Below are 16,472 nucleotides of genomic sequence, written 5' to 3'. Positions count from 1 at the left end.
CTTTTCATTTTTCTTTTAGAGCACCTAGCTTGTTTTCGGGATAGGTCTGCCGTGTAGCTCCGCAGATGAAGTTAACGACAGGGGGTTGGAAGACGCCATGAACCCGCACGGTTAACCGTGTTCGTCCTTTAAAATAATAAAGACATAGTCGCATAATTGCTTTTTTTTCTTTGCTTTGTCAGAATAACTGTTTTCATTCTTAAAGAAGTTTGTCCTTTTTACTACTAATTATTTACGTATTAATTTGAGCTTATAATTATTTCTCATCTATAAAATTCGTCATGCTTTTACATACATACTGTTAATAATAGACACGTGTCCTGAACGAACGACACTTACGTTTACTCCATTCTGAGGAAAAATGACATTACGTCCAGAAACCTTTCCAAGTTACCATCCACATTGCACTTCCTCGGCTTCGAGCAATTCTTTCGTCCCGTTTACATTACTATCTTTTTCTTTTAGTTCCCTCCAAATAAAAGTCCATCCGCATAACTGAATGATCTGAATGCTCTGCTTCCAGCTGTAGACAGCTGGTGAAATCTCTCATTCTTGGGTGAGGCCTTTCAATTTTACTATTGATTTCGTAATTCCACCCTTCAATAGTATTACTTGTTCTGTGTCTAACGTTAAAACAGTTCCACATCTCCCGCGGGATAGACTCATTCAGCCACCCATTGCTCAACAAAATAGCCGAAGAATTCTGTTAATTTCACATCCGGCGGAGCTTGACTGTGAATTAGAATCCATCCACTCTCTACATCCTCCGGCTTCAGGAAAGCAAGCGCAGCACATTTTCTTACATTTCGTCCGATTTCTTCGATTTCCTTGTAAAGAGTCTTCATTCCTATTTCCTGAACCTTCCTCCACAGACACTGCATGAAATGAAAAAAAAAAACATCCGTGAATCTCAGATTGAGGAAATGTTTCTCTTAGAGCAGATTTAAATCGCACTAGTCTCAAAGTCTACTGTGAATTTCTTGGTTTCCATTCTGGAACAGCTTGCATGTTTTCGAGCATCCGAATATATGTTCCGTTTTTCTTGTCAGGAAGAAGTGCAAATACAATAGAGGGTTGATGTTAGTTTCACTTTCACTACTTCCCATGTCGATATGTATCGTGTATAGTTGGGCGAACTGGCTGCTTGCACTGTTAAATGTACCACCAACGCGTTCTTCTCGCAATATTTCCTTAGCTAAAGAACTGGCGAAACATTCTGTCATCTGTGCCGTCATCTGAAAGGAGAAAGCTCTTTCCGTCAAAGATTTTCAACAGTTCTTCACTGATGATTTCTGACGCTAACTTCGGTTCTTTCTGCACTCCATGATCCTTATTTCTTACATAGTACATTGAATGTTTAATATTTGCAATCTGAGGAATGTGTTTTACAAGTTGATATCCTTTATTATGCAAAATTTGATTTTTTTTTTCAGATTAAATCTGAGGTATAGAAGAACTAGGCTCTTCTCCAGACCGTTTCTTTGAGTACAATATTGCTTGTTTTATATCCAGTTGAGCCTCATCAGGTATGCAATCATGATTTACAATTCTCACGACTTCATTACCTAAAATAAGTAAGCAAATAAATAATAATTAGTAATTAAATATTAATAATAAAAATAAGAATAACAAATATTTGGTAATAAAAACAATAACTTCAGTTGATTATAAATACAACCAAATTAAGTTAAGACTTTTCTACATGCTTCACGACACGTGCAGAGAGATTTTAAGTTTGTCAATCTGGAAAAAGTGAAATTGGATCACAAATAGTAAATACTAGCAAATGTACCCGTGCTTCGCTACAGTATTCTACATTGTATTCGAATATCGAAGTAAATACTGTACTTGCAGTAAATAAGATTGTTTTAAGATTGCATGTCTCTTAGCGTTATCTGAGAAACAGCATGGGGAGGTCCCCATACGCTGTTTCCAATGTAAAGTCCTTGTTACGGATTTGTGATATAACGGCAGGCTCACTTGCCTACTGCCATTCACAATCGAGTTGGGAAATTTACATTATAATTGCAGGCCCCATTGCCTACTGCGCGGTCACAATCGATTTGGGGAGTTTTCGTTACAATGGCAGCCCCCTTTCCTACTTCCAGAGAGATAACAGGAGTTCTTTTATTATAATGGCAGGCAACTACCCTACTATCAGTCGAAATTGAGTTGTGCAGTTATCATTATAATGTCAGGCCCCTTTTCCTACTGCCAGCCAGCTTACTGCCAGTCACACCAAGATGGTAAGTTTCCATCAAATAGCAGGCCACTATGCCTAAAGCCAGTCATATTTTAGATGAGGACATTTGTTTATAATTGCGGGCACCCTTGCCTACTGCCAAACACAATCGGGTATGGGAGTTTTAAACAAAACTGCATTCTCCCTTGCCTTCTGCAAGTCAAATCGAGAAGGGAACTATTCATTACAATGGTAGGCCTTCCTTACTACTGCCCGTTACACAGAAGTTGGAGAAGGACCCCATTCCTATTGCCAGTCAAAGTCGGTATGGGGAGTACTGATTACAATAGCTGACACACGCTACAAATCGACATCAGTGAATATATATATATATATATAGATCGACATACGAAAGTATATGTTTACAATATTGCAGACCTTCATTTACAGATAACTGCTGCTAAACGTACGTCATATCGACAAAGGATTCTACCATAAGACGCCGGATTTAGTGGTCTAAACGGCTGGTCCTATGATATCTCATCTATTCTTGGGTCAGATTGAGTTAGAAACGTTGAACAGGGTAAAGTTCTTGTAAGATTATCTCACATTGCATTACTTTTCGGATAATTATGTGACAGCTACATACATAGCATTTGGCTCACATATGGCTACTGGGTGGGCCAATTTTCGTGAAGAGTTTGATGATTCTATATTTCCTATAAGTGATTGAAAGTATGAATTATGCATGTGAAAATTCCAAATTTACTTAACATCGATTAACAGAGAAAAATCAAACGTAAAAAGGATACAGATACGACAAAAAGGTCATAAGACCAATGTTATAGATCATTCCAAATTGAACGAAGATTGTGCAATCCGTTATCTGATAGGACTTCCCGAAGGTCTGCACAATCATTAAAATTGCCTCCATATTTCGATATTCTTCGGGGATAAAACGTGAAAAATTTAAAGATCTTGGAAGTTTTCCGTCCGTTACGGGCTAAAACGTATAATTTTGTCAAATTTCCATTTTCTTTTTCGTCTGGCAGATTATGCCGCAATCTGGATTTGGGGTGAGGAGGATACACATTAGGACTTTCAGGAAACTAAACCAAAAAATATGCAGTTGGCTATTATTACCCCTTAAACGTGTAGCTGTACGAAAATTTCGCCAAAATAGTCAGTGTAGAGGCACACAGTCGTTACGATTTTATTTATATAGATAGATAAGGAATCTGCTCCACGTACAACACCTTTTGGGCTATGTCCGCTGGACTTAACCTGCAAAACTGACCATTCATGATATCTCCCTTATTAATCCTCCTGACGAAAAAATGCACATGAAAAAAAAGTTTTAGAGATGGAATTCCATCACGTTTGGTCGATTTCCAGTCAGATTGGTCTTGTACCTTATATCCTGTGGAAGAATCACCATTTCGGTTCCCTATAAACCACCAGTCCATTCCGGGAATGGTGGATGCTAAATATAAAGTTTGGTTCGAATATCTTCAGTAGTTTTCAAGTTATAAGAAATACGCTTTACATGCACCCGCTCTTGAGTTAAGTCCGATGGGACTTGTACAGAAAAACGGTCCGTTAATGATATCTCGCTTATTAATCCTCGTATCGAAATGATGCACATGAGAAAAAAGGTTTATAAATTAATTTCCATTAAGGCAGGTAGATTTCCATTAAGTTTGGTTGTGTATATTTTGTGGGAGTGCAAAATCACGGTTTCGGTTTCGTATAAACCCCCAATTAGTTCAGGGATTTAGAAACAATATTCACCCTAAGACCTACCGAAGGACAGGTGGATTCTAAATATGAAGTTTGGTGGAAATATATCCAGTAGATTCTAGCACTCGCGTACATACGGGGTAATTAAGGAAAAAATAATACAGTTAAGAAAGTTGAAATTAATAAAAAATGGATTATAACTGAGGACAGCTGTCTAACGACAACTATGTAAATGCCAAGTGAATGTATTGGAAAATCAAATGCCCCTCAATAAATTATGCTGGTATGAGTCATGGATATAATAAAGCGGTAACAGAGGAGAAATTTAGGCGCAGTGATTCTTATGAGAACAGATAAGATGACTAATGGTGTTATTACTTAATCTATTCGAGGGCGGTTATAACCTCCAACGATATTCCGCCAATATCCCGCAGATAGTCCGATTGACCCAAGGAACAACCACGAATTTAAAAGCATGATGAGGAAAATGGCAATACGTTACTTCCCTGCTGGCAAGCAGTCAGAGACGTTGCCATAGTAACCTGTAGGTTCGTTTTCGGTCTGTCGATCACTAAATGCAGAGCATGATACCCGCATAAAATAGTAAATTTCTCCGCCATGTGAAGAGTAAGGTAAATTATGAACATAACGAAATTTGTTTATAATGAAGAGACGTTTCACGTACGGTCCACGGAGTTTACAGAAAATCAATAGTATAAGAGAAAATGGAGGAAAACCGTTCTGGTTTTCCTATAAACCCCAGTATACCGTACCCAGGGGTAAATACCCTCTAGGACGATGCCTCCATTCCTGTATGAACATCCGACTAACTCAGGGTTGGGCAGAGTGTGGGTAGGTTGTCGGTTGGGTCAGGATAAAAAGTCGAAGTTCTACTCTAAAATATCAATCAATGACAGGAAATGGAGGTATAACACGAATGAGAAACAATCATAGGGGGTAAGATGGATTTATTGATAAATATCCCCGATCATATTACGAGAAAACAATTAAATCAAGAAAAAATAAATGTCAAAAAGAACTCAAAAATGTAGAAAATAAATGGAAATCAAAACGTTACTTGAATGATAAGACAAAATTTGAAATCAAAAATCAAGTTCAACAAAGAACATTATATACATCAAGACTGAGCTGCTTCTTATAGTCCATTGTTTATATTGTATGGCTACAAGTGTACGCAAACACTGACATGTGGTATTTTCGTATGGAGTTTCACACTATCGCATCACAACGATACGGTTTCCAAAATTAAGTTAAATCCGAGAGTCGCCGAAATACAACTGTTAAATAGAAATTACATAATACAGAAAAGTTACGACGAAAAGGAAAATAATTAAGACGCAATGGACGCTATGTAAGTTATGCAAAATACTAGGGGCATATCCTACACTATATTTACAACAATTCAAATAATCAAACTAAACACATCTATTCATCGGACATCGAGTAAAGTCTTAAATGCTACACAGATTCTAATGTGAAACCCGATTCACTGCAAAGGATCTAGACAGAACTAGATAAACCATCAATACTTCAGCACTCGGGCTGTTCCCTTTTTAAAACGAGACAAGTATACAATCACAAATAACAATGTAAAACATCATCCTGTAAGGGAAAAGACATATAAATAACCCTTGATATCATGAAGAAAGCAATGGGCAACATTGCCTCCTTCTGCTGCATTTGAGCGCTCAACTGCGCGGTCATCCGTCATGTACTTCCGGGTAGATTACGAGCTGAAAAGAAATGTTGAACTCAACACTATGCTAAAGTTTTGATTCTGTCTCCCGCGGCTGTCACAGGGAAGTCTCGTCTCCTTCACGCCTACAGATAAACACAGGCCAGAAATCAGCTTGCCATGAGATAACGCCTTTCGCCGGCTACACGGAAACTCACGTATATTCATACCTTCTTAGCATGCTTTTACCATTGAATATCATCAGACTCAATAGTCTGGATTTAATACTGTCCATTCTGATCACAATATACACTCAGAAGACACTTAGCAGGCACACACATCTGCACAATATTCTTTCTCTTGTCAGGCATACAATCATCCTGCATCAATACATTATAATTCGGCATGCAATTTTTATCTCATTATTTCTCATAAATCCCATTGGCCTTCCACATTATGAGACTCAGTTCGTGTCCTTTACAGACCATCACGTAAAACAGAATCCAACTTAACTCAAAGATCTTATTTAAACAACGACGTTCTGCAGCTCCTTCAGTCAGCTTCCGTAAAATCATACGTCATGCAGATATCTATACCTGTCTCTCTGAATAACCGAAATGAAATGAACTAATACGTATGGAACGTTGTATAAAGATGAACCTCTCAATCTAGCCCCTCTAGCATATAAATATAAGGAAAACTCGGAATATCCTATACTAAGTAACATGCGTAAATAAACAACAACTAATCCTATCAATCCCTCATTTTCCCAATCATCTAATCATAAAGCAAAATGAAAATAAAATAAACATGCATTATTCTCGTATCCGAATCTACCATATTAACAAAATTAAACAAACACATGCCGTCAGGCTTACTTTACATGAAAATTAAAAATTCTATCTACACTGCCCTAGTACCTTAACATAATTTACATATCATGCCATAAATAACACATGCATCTTAACTGAATTCCATCCGACGACTCTCGAGATACCAGGATAGCAGCTTACATCCCCGCTGATTGAGGGATTTACTCCATGTTAATCACAGCATTAACATGTGAGAATGCACTTCTTCCTTCTGCATGCATCGCCATCATCTTGCTGGAAAATACTCCACTGGAACACAGAAGACTATGGTTGACAATATCTTCGCTGCTTAATGCTACGAGCCGAAATACCCTTTCTCTTTTCAAGATCAGCTAAACACACTGATATAATTATAACACACTTCACTTAAAGGGTGAGAATACAGTTTTAAAAGCAGCACACGGTTCGCTACGGAAGTTCCCCGCGAATCGCGCCCGTTTCGAAGTAGTGAAACAATAGCACGTCTCCACTACACTTGCTACACATCGGTCACTAAGCACCGTCTTTATATATTGAAAGTAAATTCTGCCAAAATATACTATTCCATTTACTCAAGAACAGTAAAATCTTCCAACTGCACAATTTAAAATATCATTTAGAACAGCTACTGTTACTGGAATAACACGATGTCAATCACGATCACCAATTCAAAGTTTGTGCTTCCGCACTATCCAAGCATTTAACACAGAGTGACGCTCTCCAGAGCTAAGGTTACTGAGGAGGCTTCGGTGACGCCATATTAATACTGGGGTTCCCGGGTGTCTGAACCAACCACCAATCAGAAAATTCGTCGTATATGATTGACACAATATTATTTGTGATATATTCACAAAACACAGCTCAAACACTAGCAAATCGCTTCCACCAATTTTTATATTACTATTCCAAATATATCTGACTTCTGAAACTGTGGAAAACCGATTACCTACAGAAACTGACTTTAGCAACTGAGCACGTTGGTCATTCTAGTATTAAGATTTGGCGCGGTGTAGCCTCCATGTTTCCCAAGTCTTTAATTTCCCATTGGCTGAAATATATTGCTTAGTCAGCATCTACTACACGTGTCGATCCTTGCCAGCGCTTGGTTACGCCATCCTTTCTCACGGTCATACGGAAATATGAAGCAATGTCCAGCGAGTCACTGTCTTGCTCACCATCCGGTATAACTATCTTGGGATACGATGCTTTAACATGTTAGACTGTAACTGTTATGAATAAATTTTACATATTGGGTCAAATAATATTCTAATTATTATTATGGGCCGGCAGGATACGGCTCACCAGGTCTATTCAAAGATTTTAAAATGTTATGCATATTGAAACCTTCCCCGGGATGCGTATACTCTAAATATGAAGTTTGGTTGAGATCTATCCAGCCGTTTTGACGAGATAGTGGAACAGACAAACAGACACGAAAAGTAAAAACCACCGATTCGGTCTTTAGTTGACCCAAAACGGATAAATATCTGAAAAATTGGCAAAACAAACGAAATTACAGACAGCGGGCCCCCTACAACTTTATTTATATAGATAATGTATTTTAATATATTTGCAAGTAAGGTTTAAATAAATCAGAGTTTAAACTTAATAGAGGGGTATATATTAAAATTATTAAAATCTGTTAAGATTAAATTATGTTTCATACTGTAGCAGGAAAAATGTCTATCTTTGAGGCGCTGACCCTAGCTTGAAGAGCATGGACTGTTTCTGAGGGTGTGGCATGAAAACATTGGAGTTGGTACAGAGAGGGGTATTAATTCATTGAACTTAGATTTTTTTAATAATCTGATTTTATTGTTCATTGAAGACAAATTAATATCACCTTTCATACAAGTTGAGTTGAAGCGTTGTAGCAGGCTGGAATCTCCGGACTCTGGGATGGTTGCTGGGCACGGCCTGAACAGGAACCACGCCCGTCTTGGATGTGAAGTTCTCGACGTTCTGGAATTTCTCGAAGTTCTGGAATGTCTCGAAGTTCTCGAGGATTTGAGAGTTCTCGATTCTCCAGGCGCACACGTTCCGGGGTTCGATATCCCACGACAATGTTGATGAAAGGTGAGGCGTGATTCACATACAAGTTACCCGTACGGCATTCAACTTACTTGTAGCACTGTTAAATAGATTGACCTTTAAATTATTGCGTTCACTCATTGCAAATGAAATATGGCAAGTGTTACCAAAATGTTGATTCAAACACCTCGCTGAATCGTAAATGTTCATAAATTGTCACTTGAAAATAAGACGATTGAACTGAATATCTGACATTGGGTTAGATGTTAGTTGAGAAAATAATGTGTAATTTATAATGTCAAGTTCATGATATGAGCTTGTTAACATTGGCATAGCAGACTAAAATGTTCTATTGGGTCACTAATCATTGTCATCACAGCTCCTAATTCACTGATCTCGTCAGTTTATGATTAGAGCACAATATTAAGCACAAGATGCACGGTTTATGCAAGTTCAGGACACATTGGCACGTTTGTAATAAATTAAGTAAATTAAATGGTACTCGGAAATGTCCTATTCCGTCGATAAACAAAATTAAGTGATCATTAAAGTAAAACTGCACTTGGAAAGAGTCTAACACCGTCCATGAAAAATGATTACGAAGCATAAATTGTAAGTTCAATTATGACACTGAAAAGTTCTATGTTCCCTCGGAACATCATGAGAGGAAAACACAAACTCAGATATAGCATGGGTACTCTATGCTTTTACAGTCTGTTACGATGACACAAGTTTAAACACAAGTCCAGATGCGGCACTCGAAAAATATTTCATGTCTCCACAATCTGTTATGATGCATAAGTTACAACGTAATACTCTGAAATACTCTAAGTTTCCACAGTTTGTCATGAACCACAAGTTCAATGTGGTACTTGGAAAATTGTAACATTCACACGAAAGTTTTATGTTTCCACAGCTTGTCGCAAAACACAGGTCCAAATTAGACTCTCGGAAAATGTCTATGTTCCCAAAGTCTGTTTACGAAAATACAAGTTCAAAATACGAGTTCAAATGTAGTACTTGTAAAAGTTACGACACTCACGAAAGAAATTCTAAGTTCCTTCAGTTAGTTACTGAAACACAAGTCCTAACATGGCACTTGAAGAAAATCAAAGTTCCAAGTCCGCTGGAACCAAACACTCGAAATGCAAAGACTCATCCGACCAAACGTCCAAGAGAGATTCGTACGCTGCCATCTAGTGGGCCTAGAGTAAAACGGAACGTGGAAATTGACGAGCAAGATGGCGTCAAATTAAAATGTTTGCGCACGGTAGCTCAGGCCATATGGTTATTATTTTCTCTTTCTTATCATCACATGATTAGTACCAACAAAACCATGGAAATAACACAGTTTAGTACCGTACTCTTAATATAACTTTGCCTGTAAGTTCTCAAGTAATCCTCGACACGTCTACTTGGGGCAGTAAAATACCGGCTCGCGTGGAGCCTACGTTATCGAGTTCCACGCGAAACGTGTGAGATAGCAAAGCGGAGGTAAGACGAGGACTTGAGGCAAGGCCCGTAAAGCTGAATAATGTAATAATGCGATTAAAGTTACACGAAGAAGAAATAAATGGTAGGATGTGGTGAGCATCCGGTTCAATTAATAAACTTTCTTTTTAATCTCGTGAGTACTTGGTAGAGTCCGCTTCTGTGGTGTAGTGGTTAGCGTGATTAGCTGCCACCCCCGGAGGTCCGGGTTCGATTCCCGGCTCTGCCACGAAATTTGAAAAGTGGTACGAGGGCTGGAACGGGGTCCACTCAGCCTCGGGAGATCAACTGAGTAGAGGTGGGTTCGATTCCCACCTCAGCCATCCTGGAAGTGGTTTTCCGTGGTTTCCCACTTCTCCTCCAGGCAAATGCCGGGATGGTACCTACCTTAAGGCCACGGCCGCTTCCTTCCCTCTTCCTTGCCTGTCCCATCCAATCTTCCCATCCCTCCACAAGGCCCCTGTTCAGCATAGCAGGTGAGGCCGCCTGGGCGAGGTACTGGTCATTCTCCCCAGTTGTATCTCCGACCCAAAGTCTGAATCTCCAGGACACTGCACTTGAGGCGGTAGAGGTGGAATCCCTCGCTGAGTCCGAGGGAAAAACCGACCCTGGAGGGTAAACAGATTACGAACGACGAACGAACGAGTACTTGGTAGAGTGGAAGAAAAATGTAATAGATTAAAACCTAAAGAAGTAGAGTTGCTAACTTACCAGCTTGTGATGCTTGTTGTTTTAAGGGGCCTAACATCGAAGGTCATCGGCCCACTAACTTACCAGATTAAACGTTTTTACTGAAATATGTTCATATAAACAGCTCATGTAGCGTCCAACACCTTGGCTAACATGCTATTCTGAGTTTAATAATGTTTTTATTTCATCTCTTATTTTCTGCTGTGCTGAACAAGGGCCTTGTGGGGGATGGGGAGATTGGAAGGGACAGACAAGGAAGAAGGAAGGAAGTGGCCGTGGCCTTAAGTTAGGTACCATACCAGCATTTGCCTGGAGGAGAAGTGGGAAACCAGGGAAAACTACTTCGAGAATGGCTGAGATAGGAATCGAACCCCCTCTACTCAGTCGACCTCCCGAGGGTGAGCGGACTCCGACCCAACCCTAGTACCACTTCTGTTTTTAAATTTCGTGGCAGAACCGGGAATCGAACCCCGGCCTCCGAGGGTGGCAGCTAATCACACTAACCACTAAACCACAGAGATGCCTTGTTTATTTTCCAAATTACTAAATTTATTACCAGTCGCTGGTGGGTTACTGAACAATTTACAACGCTAAAATTTAGTATTGACAAATATCTTCGTCATTATTCATCGTGCTGTAAAGACGTAAGAAACATTCATAAGTTAGGAAATTAAATATCACACACGTTTTATTACATACGGTTTTTCGATGAATTAATACTAACCACGGCATTTTACATTTCCCTGTTTAGATTCCACTAACAGCCGCGCTGCGTGGCTCAGACGGTTGAGGCGCTGGCCTTCTCACCCCAACTTGGAAGGTTCGATCCTGGCTCACTCCGGTGGTAATTGACTGAACTCAAGTAATTCAGCCTCGTGTCCGTAGATTTACTGTTAAGTAAAGGAACTCCTACGGGACTAAATTCCGGCACCTCGGCGTTTCCGAAAATCGTAAAAATAGTTTGTGGGTTGTAAAGCAAATAACATTATTAATTTATTGCATCGTGTCGTGAACATTGTGGAATGTTAAAGTACTGTCCCCATTCCGCTGAAGCAAATGGAACTCCTACAGTGTATTAAGTGAAGAGCTGGAACATCGAAGGTACGGGACATGAAATATAAATGAAGGAAACAGGGCAGTCTAAAAAACGTTAGCTTTATTTCCGTAGTGAATAAAAAGCTATCTTTCTTATAATGGGGAACGATCGCTATAAGAAACATGCAAAGTAGTAAAATGAAAATATCACATTCTAGCGGTGTTACAAAATAATCCATATTGATCTAAATATTGGAGCCTCCGTGGCTCAGGTGGCAGCGCGTCGGCCTCTCACCGCCGGGTTCCGTGGTTCAAATCCCGGTCACTCCATGTGACATTTCTGCTGGAAAAAACGGAGGCGGGACAGGTTTTTCTTCGGGTGCTCCGGTTTTCCCTGTCATATTTCATTCTAGCAACACTCTCCAATATAATTTCATTTCATCCGTCATCCATTAATCATTGCCCCAGAGGAGTGCGACAAGCTTCGGCAGCCGGCACAATTCCTATCCTCGCCGCTAGATGGAGGCTTCATTCATTTCATTCCTGGCCCAGTCAAATGACTGGAAACAGGCTGTGGATTTTCAGTCTAAATATTCTCAATACAATACATTACAAACAAATGTATACTTGGGGAGAAAACATTACAACCTCGCCTCACATCACAACAGCCCGGTGTCTATTGGCGGCTTGTAGGATTTACTACGTCTACAGTAGCCGGAGTTGTCTACTGCACTCGACACAAAGAAAGAGAATGGTTTGGCAACCTCTCCCCTCGGAACTCGTTATCTCATCAGGATGCAGGGTGTGATTGACTGCGGTTAGGTCTCAAAACTCACGGACTCAAATTAGTTTCAAAACTCACGACTACAAACTAGTAGCTAAATTAACATTCTAATGAGTCCCAAAATTCACAAGTCCGCACAGCAGGTGCCTGCGATGAGGTGCGCGGTGACTCACGCTACCCTTCAAACCACAGACAAAGAGATTTAGACTAGTAATGAGCAGCGGGATTCTGAAGCCGGAAGCGTGCGGCCGCCACCATCTTACGTCACTACACAACCTCGACGCATTAATGTAAAATAGTAGTCGAAACGGGAATATATTGGGCAGGAGATAATTACAATAATTAAAAGCATGATTATTTAGGCCTATTAGGTCTTTCATTTTGTGCGGCCATTATCCACTACTCGGGAGATAGTAGGTTCGAACCCCACTGTCGGCAGCCCTGGAAATGGTTTTCCGTGGTTTCCCATTTTCACACCAGGCGAATGCTGAGGCTGTACCTTAATTAAGGCCACGGCCGCTTCATTCCAACTCCTAGCCCTTTCCTGTCCCATCGTCGCCATAAGACCTATCTGTGTCGGTGCGACGTAAAGCAACTAGCAAAAAAAAAGCAGGTCCTTCATTTTACTGTTAAAAAAAAGAAACACTGGTTTATCAATTTACAAATGCTTAAAATAGCCAACCTCTTTTAGACCGATCTATGGTCAAATCTGTTTCCATTGAACTCCCTTACAGCACGATTCACGCGTATTTTCAGGTTTACTTGTTTGTCCCGTTTCTGTACGGGGTCGGGTATTAAGTCAGATGAATCTGTCGTGGCGAGTTTTTACGACCCGATGTCCTTCCTGACGTCAACCTCAACAGAGGAGTTAATGAGATGAAATGAATGACGTGACATATGATAGTAGGAAGGGAGAGGGTAAAATCCGATGTCAGCACATAGCCTTCTCCTGTCGAATAGCACCAAGGGGTCTGATCAACGCTTAACGTCCCCATCCGACGGACGAATCACCATCAACAGCGTCATATACCCTCACTCCATATGAGCACGGCGGAGAGGTTTGGGATTTAATCCAGGCTTTTGGCACGCAACCTAGTGATTAGAAATGATACACCACCACCTCCCCTACCTTGCCGACCAACATTCTGATGGTGACCAATGGGACTCGAACCGGCTAACCTCGGTGTCAGACTGTTTAGACTTCAATGCCACCAGGCAGGCTCTCACATGCATTTTCAGGTACAGTAATGAAACTATACTAACAACGTGATAAACGTGCGTCTTTGAGTTTAGATCTAAAGCACGTGAGCTTAAACTTAGAAAAAAAGTTTCATACAACATAGCCGTTACTTCATTAGGTATGTTCCCTTTCATGACTGAGCTCAAACCATTACATGTATTCTTACATCTCAGTACGTTTGCACACATACACATCTTGTGTGGGAACATGCAGATTACCTCCATTCTTGAAAGAAATGAATGGATAAGGATTTTCTAATAATAATGTTTAATGTTGTTTATATTACGCCCCATTGACTACTTTTACGGTTTTTGGAGACGCCGAGGTGCCGGAATCTTGTCCCGCATTTCTTTTACGTGCCAGCAAATCTGCCGACACGAGGCTGACGTATTTGAATACCTTCAAATACCACTGGACTGAGCCAGGATCGAACCTGCCAAGTTGGGGTCAGAAGGCCAACGCCTCAACCGTCTGAGCCACTCAGCCCAGTTAAGAATTTTGTTTTTGTACAATATCTTCATCGCAAGTATCACAATGTAGATAATTGACTAACATCTTTACCACAAATCCTGAGATATATTCCATAGTATTCTGTGATCATAAACCTAACACCTATTTCGATTGATGCAAGCTTAACAATCCTTCCACTCTAATTTTAACAGTAATTTTGGCATCCTTACAATATATCATTAAAGAATAGAAGATATCGAGGCCACTATTTTTCAATTACTAACACTACCGAAAAAAAAAACTGAACTTATAACCAAATGTTGTATTACTATTAGACCCTACCCGCATTTCATCACAAGGGGGGTAACGCCGACAAATATACACCGGAAGTGAATTAAACATCTTTAATAGTGAATTTAATTGCATTAATAAGAAGGCAACAGGTGTACATGAGCCCGTGAATTGAAACTCCTATACCTTCCTTATTCTTTCTTGGTGAATAGGAAAAACTACATCCAAACACCACGCTTTTATTCGCCATTCTACCACACAGTATTTGCCGAAGCATTAATGTGAAATGTGCATAAAAACAACATAAAACAAAACTGCACGTGACACGTAAGTGGCTCTGTAGTGATGTAAGATGGCGGCGGCCGCAAGTTTCCGGTTTCACTAGCACCAATGCTACGAGATAGGGCGCTGCTGTCTATTTACTGTATGCCTGAGTTTCAAACACATGTTTGTCTACTTACTTTTAGAATAGGATATCCCATGCATTGTTTACAGGAATTATCATCCTACCACAGACCAAATTCTTCAAGTATAACACTGATCTTTACTGAGTTATTCTGCTTGGTGGCATCGAGCAGGGCACAACATGGAGTTCATTACTTCGCCAAAGGGTGAGATAAATTTAATGAACACCGGTTATAGGTTTTATAAGCAGAGAGAAAACAGTGTGGTTTTGTCATAAAGGACTGCCATCCGCGTGTGCCGATAAACTTATAATTGCGAGTGACAATAGCGTTTTAAGTGAAACAGCCCACCTCCTGCCGCGAATACTTTGTACGAGACTACACGATATACAGGAGCGACGTGCCAATTACCAGAGGTCACGCAGTTCCGGTTGGCGCTAACAGTGGGACCTTCACGTACAATGCGATTGCATTTTCAAATATCTACGGTTGTTATGTGGATAGGGCGGTTATTATCCATTCAAAGAATTGGGACGGCTGTGAGTTTTGAGACTGTTCCAGATCAAGAACTCTACTCTTACTAATCCTCTTCTTGGAACTCGTGAATTTTGATATTCGTGAGTTCAGAGAAAACAGTTGACTGCTCGCTTCCAGGAACTGTAGCCGTCACGTTTTGTCGCCAAGTATAATAACGTGAGGCGGTATCTGGAACAAACAGAGAAGAGGAAATAAATATCAGTTATAACTCGTGACAATGAGTCTTAGAATTGGTTAATTCCCTGTCAACATGAAGTAAAATTATCTTCACTATAGCCATAATACCTTAATAAATTCCAAAAGAAACTGGCATAACTTGAGGTGGAAAATTATCATGAAAATCAAACTGAGCATACATCTTCTGTCAAATATAGGTTCGACTAACCCTAAACTATTTAAATAACACAGCTGATTAAAACACTGCCTATCCTTAATAGCTGATCATCTAACGAACATGGGAGTTAATTGTTACGCATAAAACACAAAACATGCCAGTGGAACAGGCAACAACTAAACGCAAAACACTTTGATAGCTGGGTTTTCGCAACCAGTGACCTTTCAAAGCAACGGCGCTGACATGGTAGTCCAGACAACCACAAAAAATAATTACAAAAATCCATTGGTCCAACATGGGATCAAACCTTGGTATTAAAGACATATAATCCCCGCACCATCTGCGCAATATTACAAATATAAGACAAAAACAAGGAATACCGACTTTAAAACCTACTTCACATTACCTACACCATGTTGTACGATGTCAGCATGTTAAAGATTTCTGGTGTTTACCTGACAAAATTCATTAAAACTCAGCCAAGACAGATTCGGCTTACACTGCCATCTAGTGGGCTTAGAGTAAAACAGCACGACGACCAGACAGCCAGATGGCGTAAAATTAAAATGCTTGCACACGGTAGCTGAGGCTGTACGATTATTATTATTATTATTATTATTATTATTATTATTATTATTATTATTATTATTATTATTATTATTATTATTATTATTATTATTATTATTCATACACTTCTCCACAGAAAATATGGGTAG

Source organism: Anabrus simplex, chromosome 8, assembly GCF_040414725.1.
Source record: "Anabrus simplex isolate iqAnaSimp1 chromosome 8, ASM4041472v1, whole genome shotgun sequence".
Taxonomy (NCBI): Eukaryota; Metazoa; Arthropoda; class Insecta; order Orthoptera; family Tettigoniidae; genus Anabrus; species Anabrus simplex.
The sequence above is the reverse complement of the archived record's forward strand: the minus strand, read 5'-3'. Positions refer to the sequence as shown.